The 24,594-nt window shown below is 42.2% G+C and overlaps 1 pseudogene; it reads right to left on the reverse strand.

The window, feature by feature from the left end:
- The window catches only part of LOC115089436, a 1,328,227-nt pseudogene that overhangs the window by 1,064,079 nt on the left and 239,554 nt on the right, over positions 1-24,594 (reverse strand).

Genomic DNA, 24,594 nt, shown 5'->3' on the forward strand with positions numbered 1-24,594 from the left:
ACCCCGAAACAAAGAAAAAAACCCCAAAACCCCAAAGCAAAGCAGGTGGAGCTGAGGATGAAACCTACCTTCAGCTGTGCAAGTTCTACACTCCTCACTGTCTACATACTTCTGCAGTTCCACCAGTGCGGAAGTCGATGCTGCAGTGCTTGTGATCCTTGTGACAATGCCATCACACTGCTGGCAAATTTTTCGATTAAACTTCTCAGATGTAGTAGCAACTTTGCTAATTATGATATTAGTCAGCTGGCGGGTACGATCAATCATCCGCTGTAAGAAAGCCAGACAACGAGACATCTAATCATTACAAGCAGAGCAGATAAATTTTTGCTCCTTTCTTATATATGTCACAGATTCTACCCCCTCCTGACCCTCTATGCAGCCATCGAATGTCAATTTTAGATTCTGCAAGCTCCTAGCTTTACTTTATCCCTGCCTGAGATCTGAAACTCCTGGTTATCAGGAAGACAAGCGTCACCAGCTGTCTCAGAGCAAGAAGGCAATCAGGTGAATAGTACTTATTATCTTTCATTGCTTTCTAAGGAGTGACAAGATTGATTTGGGACCAAGAGCACATCCATATCTCAAGCACAATTACTGAGGGCTCCAAGTTCAGTCTGTGGTGCATATGTAACGCCGCCGCACAAAGGGGTTTCAACCCTGACCTTATCACTAATGCATATTAAAAGTAAAAGAAAAAATCTGAAGACAATTTTAAAAATTTAATTTTAAAAATTAGAAAAACTGTCAATTTTAAAACTGCATTACATATTACCCAAAATGTGATGGGCAAGCTCATTGCACTAGCACCCTTGAGAATACACTGCACAGTTGGACAGTCTTAATTGGGCCCAAAGAAGCCGTTAGTTGCCATTAACTACTGCTCTCCAGACATTTTTTTTTTCTCAACTAGGCTAAAAGTCTATACACGCAAAGTATACTTCTATAGAAGATTAGGAAATCAGAATGAATTATAACTTGGTGTAATAAAAATGTAAAATATGGCATTAACTAAATTCAATTTAATACCATAACACTGTGGAATCCTGTAATACTGAATTTCCATCAAGACTCTGTTTTTCAGTGAAGCTAAATTTATGCTAAGGTGAAAGAAACTTGCTGCTTTTAGTTGAGTGTCACTGAGCGCTACATGTTAATTTAAATGGCAAACCACTTTCAGCTTACTTCCGTTCAGTACTTTCATTAGAAAAAGGTCTAGGTAAAAATGTAAAAATGTCAACTTAACTCCACTTGCAATATCACTAAGTACATGTAGAAAATATATGATTTCAGAAAAACAGATGAGGATTTTCTTATATTGAACATATTTCAAGAAACCTTGTTCTCTCTTAATGTTTATTTTTTTTCCATGCAAACCAGGAGTTTACAAAGAGATGGTTTCAATGAACACAAAAGTCCCCCCCCCCCCCCGCACTTTCTTTCCTATCTGAACAAGAAGTTGAAATTGTAGATAGTAAGTTTTTGAATTATTGGTTTACCTCAGAGTACTATGCTGAGAACTCACGCCATCAGAATATGAAGCACAGTACGGCAAATCAGCAAAATGTGCATTATTATTTTTCTAATAACAAATGTTATCATTTTCACTGCAAATGGAAAGCATGTTCCTCATAGAATCTATGGAAGCTATTAAATATCTCATAATTATACAGAATTTAACATTCTGTTCTAGAGCAAACTGAATCCATATTGCATGCATTTTTGACAGTATGCCGTTCCAGTTTTGCATTATTTAATTTCATGTCAAGCATAACTTTCACATTACAAATCATAAAATGCACCTAAAATGTACAAGCAGGAGCTAGATGAACATGAAACTACAGAAACCACATTATACTTTGTCCATTAAACACAGGAAGCAGCCAACACTGCGGTGGTTCCTGGCATCTGGACAAAATATAATAAGGCACAAGCAAGCCAGTTCATATTAAATTCAAAATCTAACTCCCAATGGGGATGGCTCAGTCCATTTTGAATTCTACAAGCCCCATAATTCCGAACCCAAATCATAAATCAGAAGTGACTTGGCTTGCAAATTCCAGTGCAAACCTGACTCAACTCCTGTTCTGAATGTTGTTCCTACTCCCTCAATCTGCACAAGGGGGTGACTCTAGTTTGAATAGTCAACTATATAACTACTGAAAGACAAATTAAATTGGAGAGCTGCTTAGTTCATACAAGCCTGCATAAATAATGTATAACTTGGCGCACTTTGAAAATGTTAACCAATCAATTAACATAAATTCAAGTCAACTGGAAATATTCTGATATGTGATTTGTACTGGGTGTGTTTATGTGCAAAGAGGGGAGAGGGGAGAAAACAGCTGATTTGGTAATCTGAACAAAAATATGAACTGGTATAGACTCAACCATATCTTAATCAGAACATCCTTCCTCACCCATAGAGAAAATGTACACATCTCTTTAATTGCTAAACAGAATTGCAGTATTAGCCCTGCGTAATGGGCTGGCATTATAGCATATTGGACAAAGCACAAACAACATGGACAAAGAATGAGAATCTCCTTTGACACAGATTTCCAAACAGATAATTATGGCTAAACAAGAAGTTTGTTTATTTAAGAAGTTTGTACTTGTGTGGCATTATTATAATCAGTAATAAATACACAATCTATGTGATTTCTGTAATACTTTTTAGATTCCTATAAAAATGATGTAATATCAATAAAAATAGAAAGAAAAGTTAGGTCACAATGGTATTTTCAGAGCTAACCTCTTAAACAGTAACAGATAAGAAAGAAATTGAGAGAGAGTGTGAGAGAGAGAAGATGGAGCTGGAAACACTATTATGGAATACCCTTCCCCAAATTAATTCTGATCTCAATACATCAACACTAAAAACACCACTATAGACCCCATTACAGTAAATATCCCACTAACACATTGTGTAAAAAAGAAGGCTCATGGGATGAATTTTCTGAAGCATTTATTTGCAAAAAACATGTTTTTTCACCTGTGCAAATCGGCTGTTGGAAAATTATTCCAGGGACCGTACTTGCAAAGGTATAAGCACAAGTGTTTTTCACATGTACTTTTGCATGTATTGCAAAGAGGCATTCCCAGGGTGGTGCTGGGACAGAGAAATGACTGACATGTTTACTTTCGATGTTAGAATGTATGCACATAAATCTTTGCGTGGGCATTTACACCTGCTCTCCGTGTGTGCCTATGCTATGCAAAAGTATGTGCGGTGCCACTAGTTTTCCAAGCAGACTTACACATTTAAGTAAACCTTGAAAATTTGGGTTGAAGTCCTTATGTACAAAGTACAAGTGGATTTCAGCCCTACATGGGCTGTTATAAAATTGGGCTCATAATGAGGATCTGACAAAATCTTAGTTTCATATTTTCTTGAAGTGGCATTGAAAAATGTACTGGATGGTGCATCATCATCATCATTATACTAAACAGAAGAATGATAATAGATAAACGCAACAACAACAGAACATATTTGTGTCAATAGAAAGCAATGCAACTTTGCTTAGCTCTCAGCATGCACTCAAAATGCATTTATGCCATACCAAGGAACATCCTAGAAACATTCAATATGACATAGATAAGGATCATAAGGCCCATCTAGTCTACCCATCCCAATTTACTTTCTGTTACAATGCTATAAACACCGTTGATCTCTGGCTTTCTCTTCATTTCTTCACAACTAAAGAACCCTCTGTGCTTGTCCCATGATTTCTCGAATTCTGCTGTTTTTGTCTGTACCAGGGAGCCTCTTCTGAGCATCTACCACTCTTACAGGCCAATGCAATATTGGGTGCTAAGGACAACACACCGCTGGACGCATGTTTGGATGCGCCTTGTGGATGCGTTAGGCTTATGCTCGATGCAATACCAGGATTAGTGCGTCCCAAACACGTATCCAAACCAGCACGCAGTTAATAGCATCACATGTAAATGCATGATGATGAGGCTATTAATTAGTATGCCCGATGTAAAAAGTTACAGCGCGCTGGATGCACACCTTTATGCACACAAAAATTAATGCCAGCCCCAGAGCTGGTGTTAAGTTTTGAGGCGCCCCAAGTCATGCACAGAAAAGTATAAAATACTGCTTTTCTGTGCTTTTCTGTGGTTGCTCTGACTTAATATTGTCACGATACTAAGCAGGAGGAACCACAGAAGCAGCAAAAAATTTAAAAAGTATTTAAAGCGGTCAGGTTAGGAAAAGGGATGCTCAATTTATGAGCGGCCAATTTTTCCTAACCCGTGGCTGTGCCCAGGTTAGGAAAACAGACGCTCGTAAAATCGAGCATTCATTTTCCTAACCTACGCCCAACCTTGGGCACTGGATACCAGGGTCATGCTAGGGATGCACAATTTAACTCTTGTTGTCCTTTTTAATGCGGCGGCTCACTTGCTTATTGCATCGGGCACCCAGGAGAGTTGATTGTGTGCACGTTAAAAAAAAGTACATACAGGTTGGACGTATGTTTTTAGCACATCAGTACTGCATCAGCCTGTTACTGTGAAGAAATATTTTGTAATATTATACCTGACTCAAATTATGGCCTAGAACTTCCTTAACACTGAAAAAAATGTTTCTTTTCCATTATTTATACCTTTGAGGTATTTAAATAACTATAGCATATGTTCTCTCTACTTTTTTTTAAGGTACACATAATTAGATCATTAAGTGCCTAATTTACTGAGATTTTTCCCTTAGTCACATAAAAGGGAAAAAAAAGTCTTAGTAAATCATACTCATTCTCCTTTTCATAGCAAGCTTGACAGTTTACAACATAAATTACAACACAATACACAATAAAAAATCAACCAATTCAAATAACAGTATCAATATACAGTAGAATTAGCACATGAAATAACTATATGAACAAAATCCCATTAAAATTCAGTACAAATAAAATATCTTACTACTAATGATCTTCCAAAGAATCAGACTACAAGTCATATAACTTAAATGGGACCATAAACTATAAGATAAAAAGACGGAAACATAAACAATACAACTCAATCAAAACTAAAAAGCATAGAGCCATATATTGCTGTCATTTTCCAGACTGCCTCTTTCCTTTTCTATGTTCTTCTGGTGATATGGACTCTAGGGGTATGCACCAAAAAGCAGAGTTGCTTACCTGCAATAGGAGTTCTCACAGGACAGCAGGATGTTAGTCCTCACTTATGGGCGACATCATCAGGATGGAGCCCAATCACGGAACACTTTTGACAAAGTTTCTAGAACTTTGACTGGCACCTACTGGGCATGCCCAGCAATGCACTGACCCTGCATCCAGCAGGGGTCTCCCTTCAGTCTCGTGTTATAGTAAAAGCACGTGCGAAAAATAAAATAAGAAAACATAAATGAACCCAACTCTGCGGGGTGGCAGGCGGGTTTCGTGAGGACTAACATCCTGCTGTCCTGTGAGAACACCTGTTACAGGTAAGCAACTCTGCTTTCTCACGGGACAAGCAGGATGGTAGTTCTCACATATGGGTGAGTACCGAGCTGAGGATGCCCGAGCAAAGCACCAAATGCACCCAAAGACATGCAACACTACCTTCGGCAAGAATTTAGGGTGAGTGCGGAGCACTACCCTGTCATGCAGAATTTAGTGTAAGGCGGGTAGGTAACTAATGCCTGTAATTCACTAACTCTGCGAGTGAACGTGATCGCAAGAAGAAAAACTACCTTCCAGGTAAGACAGTGGAGCTCACAGGAGTGGAGAGGCTCAAACGGAGGTTTCATGAGCCGTCCCAAAACCACATTAAGGTCCCAAGCAGGGCAGGAGGGCGCAGTGGAGGTTTTAAATGGAGCAAGCCTCTCATGAAACGTGATACTAAGGGTTGCGATGAAATGGAAACATTTCCTATACCCTTATGGTATACAGACACTGCACTAACATGCACCCTGATAGAGGAAGTTTTTAGGCCTAACTCTGACAGGTGCCAGAGGTAGTCCAGGAACCTCGCAGTGGAACAAGTGAAGGGGTCTATGGACATGGAAGTACACCAGACTGTAAACCTCTTCCATTTAGAGCAATAAGACCTTCTCGTTGAAGGCTTTCGTGAAGCTACAAGGACTTGGGATACCGACTCTGAAAGGTTAAAAGGTTGGCATATTAACCTTTCAACATCCAGGCCATCAGAGACAGAGCTTGGAGGTTGGGGTGACGCAGATACCCTTTGTTTTGAGTGATTAGAAGGGGATCCTTCCCTAGAGGAATGTGTCGGTGTACTGATAGGTCCTGGAGGATTGGAAACCACACTTGGCGTGGCCAGTGAGGGGCTATCAGAATCATTATGCCCTTATCTCTCCGTAACTTCACGAGAGTCTTTGATATGAGTGGAAGTGGAGGGTACACATAGAGGAGACCGCTGCCCCACGAGAGGGCAAAGGCATCTCTTGGTTGTGAGTGGTGACTGCGAATGAGAGAGCAGAAGTTGTCTACTTTGTGGTTGTGGACCGACGCAAAGAGGTCTATTCGAGGGTAAACCCAACATTGGAATATCGTGTCTGCTACCTGGAGGTTGAGAGACCATTTGTGTGGATAGAAAGTGCGACTCAGCTTGTCCGCCAACACATTGTCCACTCCCGGCAAGTAGGTTGCTTTGAGGCACATCGAGCGGGAAAGGGCCCATGCCCATATCTGTGCAGCTTCCTGACACAGGAGGTAGGAGCCCGTTCCCCCTTGTTTGTTGATGTACCACATCGCAACCTGATTGTCGTTTTGAATCAGGATGGCTTTGTTTGATAGGCAATCCTGAAAGACCTTGAGGGCATACCTGATCACCTGTAGCTCCAGGAAATTTATCTGGTGTTTGGCTTCCTCTGGAGACCAGGTTCCCTGAGTCTGCAGATCACCTACATGTGCACCCCACCCGAGGTTGGATGCGTCTGTTGTTAAGATAATTTGAGGATCTGGAGCCTGAAATGGAAGGCCTTCAATGAGATTGGAGTGGTGCATTCACCAGGCTAGTGACAGACGGAGCTGTTTGGTAACCTGGATAATGCTGGACATTGGCTGACAAGCTTGAATCCACTGGCATTTTAAGGTCCACTGCATTACTCTCATGGCTAGGCGAGCCATCGGAGTGACATGCACCGAGGACGCCATGTGACCCAACGGTATGAGGAAGTGACGAGTAGTTGAAGATACTCGAGTCTGTAGTTGATGCGCCAGAGATGTTATGGTGAAAGCGCAATCCTGGGGGAGGAAGGCTTTCGCCTGTATAGTGTTTAGGTCGGCCCCTATAAAGGATAGGGTTTGGGATGGAACTATCTTGGATTTGGGATAGTTGATTAGAAACCCTAAGGAGATCAGGGTGTTGATAGTGAGAAGCAGGGAGGTTAATGTGCCCTGCTGAGTCGGAGCCCTTATCAACCAATCGTCGAGATAAGGGTAGACATGTACACCCTGATTCTCAGGAAGGCTGCGACCACCACCAGGTACTTGGTGAACACTCGTGGAGTGGACGCCAGGCCGAATGGTAGTACATGGTACTGGAAATGACGAGGGCTGACCAGGAATCGCAGGTACTTGCGATGAGATGGAGTAATTGAGACATGTGTGTAAGCGTCTTGGAGATCTAAAGAGCATAGCCAATCTTCTCTTTGTAGAAGAGAATATAGAGAGCCCAAGGTTAACATTTTGAATTTTTCTCTGTGCAAAAATTTGTTTAGTGCGCGGAGGTCCAGTATCGGGCGTACGCCACCTGACGTTTTTGGTATTATAAATTACCGGGAATAAAACCCCTTCCCCTGCTGAGGGAGGGGCACTGGTTCTATTGCTCAGGATTTGAGGAGGGATGCGACCTCCTGTTTGAGCAAGGGAGAGTGATCGGATGTTCCCGTCAGTCAAGGTGGAGAGTCCACAGACAGGAAATTTAGGTGGTAAACCTGAGTGACTACTGCGAGTATCCACTGGTCTGTGGTGACTGTATCCCAAGCGTTGTTGAAGTGGCAGAGCCAACCACCGACTGGTATGGATGGAAGAGGAGGTTGGCTTACACTCTCTAGGAAGGAGTCAAAACCCTGACACTGGTCCAGGCTGAGAAGCTGGCTGAGACTTTTGAGGCCGCCTGCCTGGATTGACCTTTTTGGAAAGGCCTGGAAGGGCATCCTCTAGAAGCCGGAGGATAAAATTTCCTTGGCTTGTAGGTCGGCCGCTAGAGTCACGTCTGAAAGTCCTCTTAGGGGCGGAAGGGAACTCAGACGGCACAGAAAAAAGTTGGTGCAACGTTTCATGGTGGCCCTTCAACTGCGCCAGTCTCTCGGATCTTTTCCCCCAAAGAGATTATTGCCCACACTGGGTAGATCTGCTAACCTGTCTTGGACTTCTGGTCTTAAATCAGAGGATTTGAGCCAGGCCCATCTTCTTGCACTAATCCCTGCTGCAGACACTCTAGAGGCAGTGTCAAAGATATCATATGCAGCACGGACCTCGTGCTTTCCAGCATCTAGACCTTTCTGAGCTAGAGTATGAAGTTGAGTCTGGAGTTGCTCTGGTAAAGAATCAGAGAAGTCCTGGATCTTTCTAAAAGGTCTCTGTTATACTGGGTCATGTATAACTGGCAAGATGCAATGCAAGATATGAGCATTGAGCCATGGAAGACACGCCTGCCAAAAGCATCCAGGGATTTTTGTTCCTTCCCTGGAGGTATGGAGGAATGAGGTTTTGAACGTCGTGCCTTCTTCTGGGCTGATTTAACGACCACAGAGTGATGATCCAACTGTGACTTTTGGAACGCAGGAGCTGACTGCACCAGATAGGTGGCATCTGTCTTGTGGTTGACAGGTAGGACCGAACATGGGTGTTCCCAGTTTCTCTTCAGGAGATCAAGCAGGATTTCATGGATAGGTATAGACATGATTTCCTTAGGAGCATCAAGAAACTGGAGTACTTCCAGCATCTTGTGTCTAGAGTCCTCTTCCGTCTGAAGCTGAAAGGGAATGGTTTCAAATATTTCCTTGATGAAATTAATAAAAGATAGATTTTTGGTGGACAGCGTTGTTTTTCATCTGGGGGAGAGGGCTCTGATGGTAGATCAACTGTATCCTGGGACGAATCATCGGTCCAAGGATTATAAGGCTGATCTCCAGCTCCTAGTGGGTCTCCAGCAGAGAGAAATGGTGCTAATCCTGAAGGACCAGGGCTAGGCATCGACGGCATCATAGGTGGCACTGACGGCATCGATGGAGGCACCGATGGCATCGATGGAGGCAACGAAGGGTCCAGTGACATCGATGGACGAGTCGGTGGTAAGATCCCAGATGGTGGAATGGATATCTGTGTTTCCTCATCATCCGATGATAATGGAATCAGTGTAGAAGGCACTGGACCCACCAGTGCTCTCGGTTCCATCGGAGGCAGGGCACCGATCAAAGCATCCAGTCTACCCAGTAGCAGTGCGAGTGCTACGGGAATCGGATCGGTGACCGGCTTGTGAACCGGTACCAGCGTCGATGGAGGTTGGAAGCCCTGAAGTGCTTTACCGATGGCCTCTTGGATCATCTGATCCAATTCTATGCGGAAGCCTGGGGCGTGGAACCCCGGCACCGGAGTAGGTGGCAGCACTGGCATAGCCGGAGGGTCCACCGGTGAAGGTGGAATCACAGATCCCGGCACCACTGAAGGTGGGGAACGCCTCGGTGACCCTGTCACAGAAGAGGATGGGGCCTTTTCTGGACGGGGCTTCTTTGTTGGTGGCTCTGTCGACGTCGATGCCAAGGATGTGCCTGATCAACGGATTGAGCCTTCCGATGCCGGTGTCGACGCTTTTCACGATGCTCTCCTTGGTCCTTTTCTTGAGGAGGCAAGAAGGCAATTGACATCTTTGGAATTGTCGACGCCGGTCGACCAGCAGTGGTGTCCCGGTGCTGGCGAGAAGTCGATGGCACCGGCTCGGACGACGTCGAAGCTATCGATGGAGTCAAGGTTTTTAACTGAAAGAGAAAGTCCATTTTCTCTAAACAAGCCTTACGGCCCTTCAGTGTCATTTGGGCACATTTGGTGCAATTTAGGACATTGTGGTCGGACCCAAAACATATAACACAGACCCCATGCAGGTCAGTGATGGACATTGCTCGAGTACAGTCGGGGCACTGACGAAAACCCAATGCCATGGCTCCGACAAAAATTTAGCCGCAGTGCGGTCAATGGCCAGTAGGCCCCGAAGGGATAACTCGACGGGAATCGACTGCAACAAGGGTAAAACCTTATTTTTCGACCACAGAGTATGGATATCGATAGGGGGGCCCCTATGAGGTAGAATTTTTTTGAAAATTTTGAAAGAAGTTCTATGAAGAAAATTCCTGTCAGGAATCTCAAGAGCTCCTTAACCCGCATGGCTACTGCTGCGTGGAAAAAAGATGACTGAAGGGGGACCCCTGCTGGATGCAGGGTCAGTGCATTGCTGGGATTGCCCAGTAGGTGCCAGTCAAAGTTCTAGAAACTTTAACAAAAGTGTTCCATGATTGGGCTCCATCCTGACGATGTCACCCATATGTGAGGACTACCATCCTGCTTGTCCTGTGAGAAATGTATTCATTTCATTTTTTTTAATTTCATTTTTTGATGGTCTATTTCAGTTTATTTTGTGTATTTGAACTGAAATAACTGCAAAGCAAAAGAAAGAAAGGGAAAGAAGAAACAAAAAGAAAAGAAGAGGTCAGGTTCTCTCTCTACTGCCATACACTTGACGTGCTGCCAAAATAAAAAATGTAACACCCCCCCCCCCCCACCCCACCCTTGAGCCTTCTGATATCTCCCTGTTCTCCCCAGATCCGATCTTGTAACATCCATGGTGTCACAAGCACAAGAAGTCAAAATGTGCCTCCTGCCCCACCATGTTCCATTTGAAAATCCAGCAAGCCCGTTTCGTTGTATGCCCATATGTTATACAGCCATTAGGGCTCTGCATTCATAGGGACATGCTGATGACCTTTTGAAAATGTGACCCATTGGCGCTGGGGATTTCTCCTACCTCATTTCAACTGCTTCTTATGCTTGCAACCCCATGAATGGAGTAAGATTGGGACTGGGGAGGGTGGAAGGGTAAGGGAAGACCTGGGGAGGGGAGAACATAGGGTTTCCCCCTCCATTTCTGAAACAAAAGAAAATGGAGAAAAAAACTAATTTTAGAAGCTTTTTTTTTTTTCAGTTCATTTTCTAATGAAATGAAGCAAAATATGTTTTTTTCTGGTGTGTTTTTCATTTTATTAAAAATGAATACAGAGCCCTAATGGCCTTCAGAATTATATACAATATTCCAAATGAGATCTCATCAATGACTTGTACAGAAGCATTATTATGTCCTTTTTCCTACTGGTTATAACTCTCCCTATGTACCATAGCATTCCTCTGGCTCTGGTCATTGCCTTGGCACAGAGTTTTACAACCTTGAGATCATCAGATATGATGATCTAAAGATCATTCTACTGTTTGGTCCACATCTTTAATGGACATTTACTACCAACATTAGCTTTCAAGAAAAACTTATAAGCAATATTTAAAGAAAAATAAAACTCTGCAAAGGTGCCAGCAGCATTGAGTATTATCACTTTAATTTCCTTTAGGATAACTTACTATATCTGATTAATCTCCGTGCAGTCCAAAAGCAGCAGCTCCATGGTCATTTACATGGCAGAGAGGCCACATCAGCAACCATTTGCTTCAGTTTCTCAATCTCCTTTCCATAAACTCTAAGGTTACACTCCTGGCTAGTTAGCATTTCCAGTCCAATTCCACTGAATGAGGACAGCAGACAATGGTAGGGTTTGTACTCCAAGCAGCACCTAAAAAACAATCAAAATGTGAAAGGGACATAATAATGTAAACCATAAATCCAAAAAGAAGATACCACTGTTAATAAGAAAAGAGGATGAAAATCAGAAAATTGGAACAAATTTAATGAACTCTGATGTTTCCAAGCAGTGCAGGCAACAAAGGACCCCATTTGAAATGTACAGATCTGTTCACCACAGAAGCAATACAGTCAGATTTCCACATAAATCTGTGGATTTTGCTAGGTTCATGGCAAAAATATGGTTTAAAAATACCCACCACAGTTGTGGCCCAATCTGTTCAACTCAATTTTTTGAAAATTTGACATGATTTTGCCATATTTGGTACATTTTAACAATGGTTCACAACTACGATGTTTGGACATTTTAAAATTAGGATTATGGGTAAACCTTCAAGGATTTTATGAGAAAATCCTTAGATTCATTCATGTACCTATGTTTTTAAAATTCACACATTCGTAAGTGCCCAACTCTGGTTTTTGGGCATCACTAATAGGTCTATGTTCTTTTTTCAGGAAAACCATGATATGCTAAATAATCTGGTTCATAGACAATTGCATACCCACAGTCAGATTAACTTGCTATATATCACCTTGTGTGAACCTCTTCAATAAGGTCAATAAATAAAAAAAATATCATGAATATTCAATGTGGATATCCTGAAAACCAGGCCAATGGATGGATGATGAAAAGTTGGGGACAACCAGTCATGGTAAATCAAAGGTGGAGAAGAAGAAGAAGAAGAAGAAGAAAATAGAAACAACCATATGTAGCAAAAAAAAAAAAATTGTTTTGGTTCACTTTTTCATTTCAGAGGTTTTTGATTTTTCAGTTATTTAATTTTTTTTTTATTTTTTTCATTTCTTAAACTGAAAAGAACATTAAAAAAGAAAACAAAAAAAATCCCCTTCCTTTCAACCACCCTCCTTCATACAAGGCGTTGGGGCCTACCTGGCTGGGCTAAGCTAGACCCAGCTGGGGCCTCTCTTCCAGCCTCATAACAATGAAGCCCAGGCTCTAGGCCTACTCAGCTGGATATCCCTGGGCCCCTTCTTGCTGTCTCCACAGAAACATTTGCCAGAGCTGGGGACCTTTCTTTGACACCTTTCTCCTTGCAGTCGGTTCCATTTTTAAATCTGACACTGCTGAAGCAGGACAACTCCTGTCCTTTGCATTCTAAGGACTCCCATAGAAAGGAGGCTGGGGTGGAGATCCAGCCCTGGCAAATGTTTCCATAGGAGGTAGGAGGGGCTTGGGGAGGCCCAGCCCGGTAGACCTGGGCCCCTGGCTTGATTGTTATGAGATTGGAACGTGGGGATAGGGTTGCCAACTGGCTCCAGATATTCAGACCAGGCTGAATCAGTCCTCACTGCCTGCATGGATTTGTAAGTCTGGTGTCCCTATTGATTTTTCCAAGAAAAGCAAGACTGAAAGTCCATGCAGACATTGAGATAAATCCAGGACTGAATCAGCCTGTCAGGAAAATCTGGAGTCAGTTGGCAAACCTAGAGGGGGAGGTCAAAGGGACCTGGGTAGTCCCAGGCCCCAAAGCTTTCTTGGGGGGTGGCATGGGGACTGGAGGGCCTCCAGGAGGCCCATTGTCTTTTTATTTATGAATCAAAAATACCTGACAATTCTTGGGTATTTTCAGGAAAGGCCATTTTCAGTTCATTCCATTCGGCACAATCCGAAAATGGCCTTGTTTATCTTGTTTTACCCATTTAGGTAAAATGAATGCACATCTTTAATGAAAAAAGAGATTATTAAAAGGCAATAAAAACTAGTACAAGACCAATACAAACATATGTGGTATATTTAGCGCAATGAACTATAGTTTGATATCAAGATAATCTCTCTCTTGAGGAAAGACCTTTTGATAACTCTAGAATTTGATTCACATGAGTCATCAGACCTTTACTGACGTATAAGTGGATTGACAGGTTTGGAATTACATGATCAATATATAACTGCTGCTGCTTAGAAAGGAACAACTATCGCATATAACATTACAATATTGACAATATATTAAAAGGCAATATGAAAGACTAAACTGAGATTACAACATTTTACATATATTAAATATTACACTTACTGAGGTAATTTCTTAGGACTTTTACATGTAAAACACTATTTTACATGCAGAAATGACCTTTTATAAAACTGCCCACCCAATATTATAGGTAAACTTACACAAATACTGTATAACATGTTTACACGTAAATTTACAAGGACTGAGTCGAAGTGTTCCTTGAGGCAGAGTTGTTTGGAGTTGCATGCATATTTTATAAAATATAGCACTGTGTGTAAGTTCTCAAAAAAACTGGGGGCCGGATTTTAAAAAGGTTACACGCGCCGGACCTATTTTAAAAAGGCCTGGTGACGCGCGTAAAGGCCTGGGGCGCATATAAGTCCTGGGGCTTGCATAAAGGGGCGGGGAGGGGGCGGGGCGAGGCAGTCTGAGGACGGGGTCAGGCTCCCGGCACAAATGCCATACTTGCTGCTGTGCCGGGGATCACGCGCCAGCAGCCGGTCGGTGCACGCAACTTATTTCTGCCCTAGGGCTGAAGTAAATTATGAAATAAAAAAAAAGCAGAAAAAAAAGGTAGGGGGGAAAGGACAGGGGAGGTAGGGGAAGGGAAGGTGGGGTGGGGGTAAGGGAACAGGGGAAGGCAGTGCGACTCGGCGTGCGCAAAGTGCACAATTGTGCGCCGACCCCTGATTTTATAACTTGCTTGCGCCTGCGCTGGGTAGCATGCGCACATGTACGCCCCATGCGCTCCTTTTAAAATCTACCCCTGTGTTTGCACCAAATAGCAAATGTCACTTGCTTGGGGTAGTTTTCGTGGGATAATTTTCAAAATGAATTTAGTCAATTTTGAAAATTGGTTTAACTTAGGGACCTTTTTGTGGACTTACCTATGCGTGCAGTTTGAACATCACTCGTCTTGTGCTAAAATGTAATCATGCAAGCCAAACCACAATCGTTTTTGAATTGATATTTAGGTTCAGTTAGGAATAAGAGATTAATAAATATTAGATATGTCTGTTGATTTTATAAGTCAGAGAGGAACTGGATGCCTTGAATGTTTATCAATGCATGTCACTTAAAAATGACAAGATCAGAGTGCAAGTTTACTGATCTAACATATGTCATGGAATAAGTTTAAACAGAAATTTCTAAGTCAATTACAATCATAACATTTTAACCTGCAGTCTGTAAGACGTGAACTATCTGATATTAGTCCTGGTTATATTGCAGCAAACCTATAACATGAATTTCAAGAATTTTAATTCCTATAGCAGGCCGAAGAAGTAAAGTGTGAAGGTTTTCTCAGATGGCTGGCTATTGCATAAATACACACAACAGGCCAGTGTCTCGGGCTTTTGCACATTTTTACACAAAATGGCCTTTTTGCACCTAGTGCACTATAGCCCTAATTTTCAAAGGGCCACGTGTACGAATACTGGCAGATACATGCATGGCTGGGCCCTGCGCACGCCGCACGCATTTTTTAAAGGGCCCGTCCACTTGCGTAAGCGATACACGCACAAGTGTCGGGCCCCGAAAAGAGGTGGGCCGGGTGGCGTGGTCTGGGCAGGAAGGGGCGAGGTGGGATGGGGCAGAGGCCGGCCGGAACAGCAGTCATTAGCCGCTGTTCCGAGGAAGTGCATGCGGAGATTACTGTTGCTCCAGAGGAGCAGTAAGTAATAAAATAAAAAATTTGGGAAAAGGTAGGTTAGATTTAAGGGAAAGAGGGAGGAAGTTTAGGTAGGAAGGTAGGGAAGTTCCCTCTCAGTCTGCTCCTTAATTGGAGCAGACTGGGAGGGAACTAGGGAAGGCCCGATTGCATCACTACGCGTATTTAACGAAAATTCGCCCCTCCTGCGCATACTCGGGTGAATTTTAAATGCCCTGCTTGCGTAAATCCGCCCGGATTTACGCGAGCAGGGCCCTCGCTTATTTTGCATAGGCCGCCAGCGCGCGCAGAGCCCCGGGACGCGCATAAGTCCCGGTTTTTTTAAGGGGGCATGTCGGGGGCGGGGCCGAATGATGTGGCATTTCGGGGGCGGGACCGGGGGCATGGCACCGGCCCAGGGGCGTGGTCGAGGCCTCCGGACCAGCCCCCGGGTTGGATGATGGCGCGCCAGCAGTCCGCTGGCGCGCGTAGATTTACATCTGCTTCTAGCAGGCGTAAATCGAGGGACAAAGGTAAGGGGGGGGGGTTTAGATAGGGCCGGGGGGGTGGGTTAGGTAGGGGAAGGGAGGGGAAGGTGAGGGAAGGGCGAAAGAAAGTTCCCTCCGAGGCCGCTCCGATTTCGGAGCGGCCTCGGAGGGAACGGAGGCAGGCTGTGTGGCTTGGCATGCGCAGGCTGCCCAAAATCAGCAGCCTTGCGCACGCCGATCCAGGATTTTATAAGATATGCGCGTATCTTATAAAATCCAGCGTACTTTTGTTTGCGCCTGCTGCGCGAACAAAAGTACGCGATCGCGCTCTTTTTTAAAATCTACCCCACTGCCTGCACATGTGTGCGCGGCCATATGATTTTATAATATGTGCACCGGCGCGCACATGTTATAAAATCGACGTGGCCATGTGCGCACACCGGGAACCACATGCACATGGACGGCCGCGCGCTGTTTTTAAAATCGACCCCGAGTGCATAAATTTACATATATTCTGAGTTAATGAGCTCCTGAGATTGCAATATCATGCAAAGCAACTCATTAACTCATTTCAATGGAAACCTACATGTGGTCACCAATAAGAAAATTAAGCACATAACTTTTCTACCAGGCTTATTTGCATACAAGCCTCAGGAGAAAAGTTAGTTGTGAAAAAATTGCGTCTTCTGTATGAAAAGCTGCGCAGCTTAATATTTTGGATGAAATTATATCTTCTGCTTCTGTCTGTTCTGCTGATAACAGTGCATGCATAATTTGCAAAGCCATTTATATATGCTCAAGAAAGTTTTGGGGCTTTAAGGTGCTAGTTTTTAAACAAAAGGCTATTTCTAAAGTCTCATATTAAGAAAATGTATATGTATTTTATTTATTTGGTTTACATTCCATTTTTCTGGCACTTCAAAGCGGATTACATTCAGGTACTGTAGATGTTTAGCTCTGGTAAATCTCCTTTATTTGCAATATACATGCCTGTTTAATTGATACTAAATTAAAGTTTTGCAATCAAGTTCATTGCAGGGGAAAAAAAAGGACAATAAGCTTGCCAAAAAGCAGAACAAAGTAAAATTGATATAGTTCATTAAAAAAAAAAAAAGAGTGCACTAGTTGAGTTGGGAAGATCATGCATTAAGATGAAAGATGAAACGGATGCAATACACAGCTAAGATCAAAGAGCTCCATCAATTCATTCTGAGAGTCAAAATCCAGCTGAGCATCAGGAGCTCTGTCTGCATAATAAGAAAGGTTGACTAAAACATAAGGATTAAACAGATGAGCCATCTCCTGCGAATGTACGGCTGAGGAGCCCTGCTGAGCCACTTGTAAAGACACTTTGGAAGCACACACCTGCTTCTCCACAGTGAAACCAACAGGAGGCCAGTCTAGAAGAATAAATTCCACTAATGGACTAAATAGCTATCATTCAGAAGAATGAAATAGGTCCCAAATGCATACCTTTTAGCTTAGCAAGAGATTCTCACATCAGCAAAATGTCTATCTCTAAAATTGTACTTTTACTGGTTTATCAAACAATTTGTCATTAAAAAGGGATATTAGGTTCTATCACCCACACACTACTTAAATAAAAGCAATCCAAGGTCCTTTTGAAAATAGCTTGAATTTTTTCTGGCCTAATTCTGTTGTGCAGATTACATTAAAATGGTCCATTAATGTGATCAACAGTTATGTATCAGTGATATCTCTTTTGTTTTAGGTTTGTTCTTTACTGCATGTTTTGTAACACTGGAGCCCACCCACCCCAGTTAAGGTGGAGAGGCCACAATTGGGGAGGTGCTCTGCCTCCAGGGCAAAGGGCGGGGCAGAGGCTGGGGTAGGCCAGTGAATATATTTTAAGGGTGAGCTGGCCTACCCGCCAGCCTCTTCTTTGGGTGGTTTTCCCACTCAGCCCGCCCACTTGGGGGTGGCTTACGTGTTTTTGCTATGTCGTCACAATATAGAGTCAGGGATTGACTATGACCTGGGGTGCATGGCATGTGCAATTCTGGAAAGCTGGCCAGGTAGAGAATACTAAGTAGCGTGGTTTTCCTGCTCCTACATTGCATGGGTGAGTGATAGCAGGATGAGTTGCCTGTCAAGTCTTCAGCTTGATGGCCAGAATTGGCTGCACACCACCCAAATTGTGTTTGCATGCTTAAAGAGGGAACATACTCTTTTATGGAGCAGGACTTCATTGCATCGCAGAGAATTTAATCAGTAATCGGGATCGAATTGCAGAATAACCTGTGCGGTGAGGCTTCAACGGCCCTGCGTCCCCCAAGGGCGCTACATTCCTGTAGCATGATTCTATAAAGCACTTGTGAATTGGAGCACGGCTTTGATGGCCCTGCTTGATAATAGCGCTACATTGCTGTAGCTTGAGCCCAGGAGAAGTTAGTGAATGAAAATTCAGCAGGCAAGGGTGTGGTCACTGCTGGAGATAGAGAAAAGATTAGTAATTGATGTTTGTAATTGATGTTTGTAATTGAATGAATGTTAGTAATTGTTTAGTAATTGAATTGTTGTATGCAATTGACCTATCTGTGCCATATCCATCCAATAAAGATCTTCTTTTAGAATAATTGTATGACAGAGTTATCTTATAAATACAACATGAAATTTGGCACAGGGATGGGGTGAGGGGTTAATTATAGGTAGGCAAGAGGAGGCGGTCGCACCTGAGGCAGTTGTGTCATGATAATGCCTCCTAAACCAGATGCACAGTAAAGTTGTTTTTCATTCTCTTCTTAGCTCCATCCCACTTAATTAACAGTTCAGGACACATTTTCATTTGAATACTCTACCAAAATACAACATCTTAGAATATGTTTTTTGCACTTTTTTTTAATCATACATAACCAGAAATAGAATTAAAAGAAATTTACCAAAGTTGAAAGATCTTTAAAAACAATTTAGCTAGGTTCTTGTAGTTTTATTATTATTGTTGCACTATGACAAACAAAATTTTGCTTCAAAATTGACATCTATATTTCAAAAACTAAGATATGAAAATGATAATATTCTATATTTTACATTAATCTGAGAGGACTTAACTACAACATTTTTTAATTTGCAAATCAAGAGTGGTTAAGCTGCTGAAATCAGGTTTGTTAGTTTTTTGTTTTTTTCTAAACCTGAGGCATTTTCTACCATCTGTTTAATATAGGATGTAGATGTGGAATTGTATTATAAGTATTCGCCCACAATGCAAAATAAGTCAACATTCTAAAATAGGTGTTCTCAACTCAAACCTCAGGACACGCCTAGCAGTTAGATTTTCAGGATATCTACAATGAATATGCATGAGATAAATTTGCATGCACTGCCTTCATTGTATGTGAATTTATCTCATGCATATTCACTGTAGACATCCCTGGAAACCTAACTGGCTAGGTGTGCCGAAAGGGCTTGGTTAAGAAACACTAGTCTAAAGCATAGCTTAAATTAAGAATCTAGGTCTGCAAAGTTTCAATAAGCTTAACTTCACACCGGAGCCATAGTGTTTGCTAACTTTCAAATTAGATAATAATGGCTCTCTCTAGGTTTCCTCTTTATAGAGGTCACCAACCTGTTTGGTCCTAGAATGTTATTTACAATCACAGCTTTTATTCTTGCTTTAGCTGACAAGACAATCTCTTCCTCAATCTGCACAGAGCTGATGTGTTTGATTTCCAGGTTATCTACAGCCTGCAGATATAAGCACAGCATTTACCAGGAAGGAGTAACTTTTAACAGATAACGCTATATAGACTGAACTTTAAATTAATTTGCCTATTATACATGAACATTTTGTTAGTCAATAAAATAATTAATATGGACAATATGCTTTTATTTAAAAAAGAAAACCCCCAAACTATGATATAGGAATTTAAAGATTGCCATACTTTTTTAATGTAAATAAAAACTATGAACCACTATAAGAGGATAACTTTAAAACCTGCGCATGCATGCACATGTATATGGACATGTGCAAGTCTTCTCTGGTATTTTCTAACATGCATGTATATGATGTACGCAGGTTATAAAATATACAGAACATGCACACATGTAAAAAAAAACATGTAAATACATTATTCTACTTAGCTGGACAGGTTCCAAGTTAACTGGATAAGTAGCGGCTCTTTTCCAGAAAATTCTAATTTATCCAGCTAAGTAGCATCAAAGCCATTCTTTTGCTCTAAAACTCAGAATTTATCCGGATAAGTATCAGCTAAGCTGCTTCTTAGCCAGATAAGTTGGAATCTAGCCAGATAAGTGTACACAACTTCTAATTTTAAAGTTATACACAAGTAAATTTAACATGTGTAAATTAGACGTATTTTCCTTCTCCTATAAGTCAGTTTTTACGCTCGTATGTAGGAAGATTTCCTAACATGCCAGTTTTACCAATTAGTCTACCAGTTTACCCAGTCCATCTGCAGATCATCGAGACCCTCCAGGTCCTTCATCCTGAACTCCCCCCATTTCACCCAGACCCCCCACCCTGTTAGTATGTCACTTTTAAGATGTTTACGATCACTTACTTCAGATATAGGACAGGTGTAAATATACGAGTAAGCTGCCAAATTTACATGTGTAAATAGTTTATAAAATAGCAACTTACTCATGTAAATGCTGGCCCCACCCTGGAATGCACCTGGCCCGCCCCTTTTTTACACATGCAAATTTACTCATGTACCCTTACTTAAACATGTATCTTGAGGTTTTTCAAATAGCATATATGCAATTATATGCTTTTTACACATGCGCTGATATATACGCGTGCCACTCTTTGAAAATTCACCTTTAAATGTACACAGAAAAATGGTAATTATGTAATTAACATCTTTATTAAATGTTCTAGGTAAAGAGAATTGATTTGCTAAATGCTAATTTAAGATCTCTTTCACAAAATGTAACAAAGCACCCGAAAGACAGTAATCCAACAAGAAAAATGAAAGTTGAGTGGCTAAAGGCACTGGGGTGAGAAATCCTAAACTATTTTCCCATATATAAAACCCAGGAGAACTGATATAGTGTATCCAATCTATGCTTTCTGCTCACTGGTAACTGAAGTCACAAAAAAACTGGCTCTCAACCTTTGCAGTTTAACAAAACATCATTACCCATAAAGAGGGCAATTTTCACACCCATTTTCTTGGATAAAATACTACTTCATCCACAGACATGGGCTTTTAGAAAATTGCCCACTTTATATTCACATAAAAATACACTGTAAGGCCTCTGAGTGCATACTTTTACCCACAGTAGGGGAGGCATTCCTGGGGCAGAGATGGGAGGGATTTGTTTTTCCTTGGAAAGACTACTCACACAAATTATCAGGTGTAAACGTGTACAAGTAGATTCTCTGGGACATTTTTCAAAGGCAAAGCATGCATGTACTTTCCCTTTGAAAATTAGTCTAAAGTGCACAGGTAAAAAGAACCCATGGACAGTTTTAAAATACCCCTCCCCCCGCTGTATGAAAGGCCTTTGAGGAAGGCAAAGTCCTTACCATTTATATTCTAAAGCACACAAGACTAGCATTTTTCTCTTCTCCATCAACTCCTCTCCCTAGCTTTCCCCCTCCTTCCTCTCTCACTATTTGTGAGCTCTTGGTATTTTCTATATTTGTTTTCAAAGCTCTTCTCCAAGGCTGTTGGCAAGGAACTGTTAGCCCAAATTGTGTATCTGCTGCCCTTGCCTACTGGGGCCCTAGTTAATATACAGTCATTGTTTTCCCTTGCCCTTAGCATTCTCCTCTTTAATTGTTCTCAGCATGATTGAATACCATCACTGATTGGGTTTCTAACAGTCTGCTGGTAGGTTATCCCTTCACTCCCTTCTTGGTAAAGCAGAATTTCCTCATGTTTTACCTCCCATCCTTCTTGTACCTTTATTCTATGTCCCCTTTTACCAGAGCTTCTTTCATTACAGAAAATGTAACCTTCTTGTACCTTATTGAAGCTTTCTAAATATCAGAATGTCTCTCTCCATTTTTTTCCACTTACATTTAACGGATAATTATAGAACTGTGTGTGTGACTCTGTGTGGGTACAGCAAGCAAGATGTAACCTAGCAGCAATCCCTTATTCCTTTTCCCCTGAGAATGTTTCCCCCCACCTTATGCTTAATCAAGGTAAAGAGGAGTAAGGCGATGACAGTGGGAGTCTTCCTTTGCTTCCTTCTTTTGTGGAATGGGACTATATCTGCTTTCTTCCGGTTTGTTAGAACCCTTCTGCTTTTGAAAGACAAGCTGAACAGAACTGTGAGAGGTGCAATCAGTACTTCTTTGAACTCTCTCATTCCTTTATCTAATTTCAAATGGACTAGCATACCGTATTTAGATCTGTAATAATCTCATAATCACTTAATGGCAGAACTAAAAGACTGGGAGAAAATGGGAGAGGTGGAACAACAGCGGGCCAAACTAAAAGGTGAAATCACAAAAGCAACAAATTTATATGTTAGAAAAGTAAAAAAAAGTAAGAGAAATAAGAAACTGATGTGCTTCTCAAAGGAGGTGGCTGTCACAATAAAAGCAAAAAGAACAGCGTTCAAGAAATATAAAGAATCCCAAGATAAGGAACTCTGGGAAGAATATCTAGTGAAACTGAGGGAGATGAAGAAAGTCATCAAAATGTCAGGCGGAAAAAAGAATTGCCAATGAAGTAAAGCGAGGTGAGGACCTCAACAATCATCTGGCCAAACACCTCCCCACTATAGACCTAACCGACCCCAACACTGCTCTCCACTCCTGGAATACAATCACAGAAACTATAGCCAACAAGCTCTGTCCTCTAACAACAAAAAAAATCCACCCTAATGCCTCCAAAAGACAACCCTGGTTCACCAACGAACTTAGAAGGCTTAAACAAAATTTAAGACAAAAGGAGGCCAACTGGTGGAAATCTCCAAACGCCAGTACACTCGCTGCCTACAAACTCACGCTACACCTGTACAAGGCCTCCACCTCTAAGTCAAAAAGGGATTTTTATGCAGCCAAAATACACAACATGGTCTTTGACGCTAAAGCTCTATTCGCCTATGTCTCCTCTCTCACTCAAGCACCCTCCCCAGAATGCCCCAGTAATCAAGCGCAATCAAAGGCAGAAGAACTCGCTCTCTTTTTTCAAAACAAAATCAAGAACCTTCTCACTCAACTACCATCTAAGATCCCCCCCCCTACCATCGGCTCTGCTGACTCCCATCAGAAACACTCACCTCGAAAACTTTGAACCCACCTCATCCTCTGAAATTCAAACCATCCTTAGAAGAATGAAACCATGTTCACACCCGGCGGACCATATTCCCACCAAACTCCTCCTCTCAATCCCAGACACCATCTCCAAAACACTGGCGGACATTATCAACTGCTGCTCTCCCAAGGTTCCTTCCCAGAAGACCTCAAACAGGCCTCACTCAAACCTCTCCTAAAAAAACCCAATCTGGAACTAAAAGACCCCAACAATTACCGCCCAATAGCCAATCTCCCCTTCATCGCTAAAATTATGGAAAGGCTTGTGAACTCTCAACTATCAGACTACATCGAAGATAACAAACTTCTCTCAACCTCGCAACATGGATTCCGCAAAAATCTTGGCACCGAATCCCTTCCCTTACAGACCTCCTCATCCTAGGTCTCGACAAAGGCCAATCCTTTTTATTGGTCCTTCTGGATCTTTCGGCAGCCTTTGATACCATCAATCACTCCATCCTCATCAACCAGCTAGCTGCAATAGGAATCTCTGGATCGGCTCTCTCCTGGTTCAAATCGTTTCTCACCAACAGAGTTATAAAGTCAAAATCCATAACAAAGAATCATCACGCCACGACTCAACTATAGGAGTCCCACAAGGCTCCTCTTTATCTCCTACACTCTTTAATATCTACCTCCTACCACTTTGCCAACTCCTCACCAACCTCAACTTAAAACACTTTCTCTATGCAGACGATATCCAGATCCTGATCCCCATCAAAGATTCATACTCAAAAACCCTCGACTACTGGGAGTCCTGTCACCTAGAAATCAAACGCCTCCTCAACAGCCTGAATCTTGTACTAAACTCCTCCAAAACCGAAATATTACTCATAACTCCCGACAACAACAATCTGACCGTCGGTCATCCAACCAACCCACAAACCACTCAAGTGAGGGATCTAGGGGTGCTAATCGACAATAAGCTGAACTTCAAAGCCTCCATCAACAGAACAACCAAAGACTGCTTCTACAAATTGCAAGTTTTAAAAAGGATAAGACCCTTCTTCCATGCCAAAGACTTCAGAACCATCCTCCAAGCTCTCATTTTCTCTAAGTTAGACTACTGCAACTCTACTTTACTTGGTCTCCCTTCCTCATACACCAAACCGCTCCAAATGGTTCAAAACGCTGCAGCCCGCCTACTAACAAACACCAGGAAAAGAGACCACATCTACCCAGTCCTAAAAGACCTTCACTGGTTACCAATTCATTTCAGAGTCATCTACAAATCTATCACCCTGATATATAAAATCATCCACCAACATACCACAATCGACCTTCAAGTTCCCCTCCGCTTACACAAATCAACAAGACCGACCAGGGAAGCTTACAGAGGATGCCTCCATGTTCCACCTA

Source organism: Rhinatrema bivittatum, chromosome 4 (genome assembly GCF_901001135.1).
Source record: "Rhinatrema bivittatum chromosome 4, aRhiBiv1.1, whole genome shotgun sequence".
Classification (NCBI taxonomy): Eukaryota; Metazoa; Chordata; class Amphibia; order Gymnophiona; family Rhinatrematidae; genus Rhinatrema; species Rhinatrema bivittatum.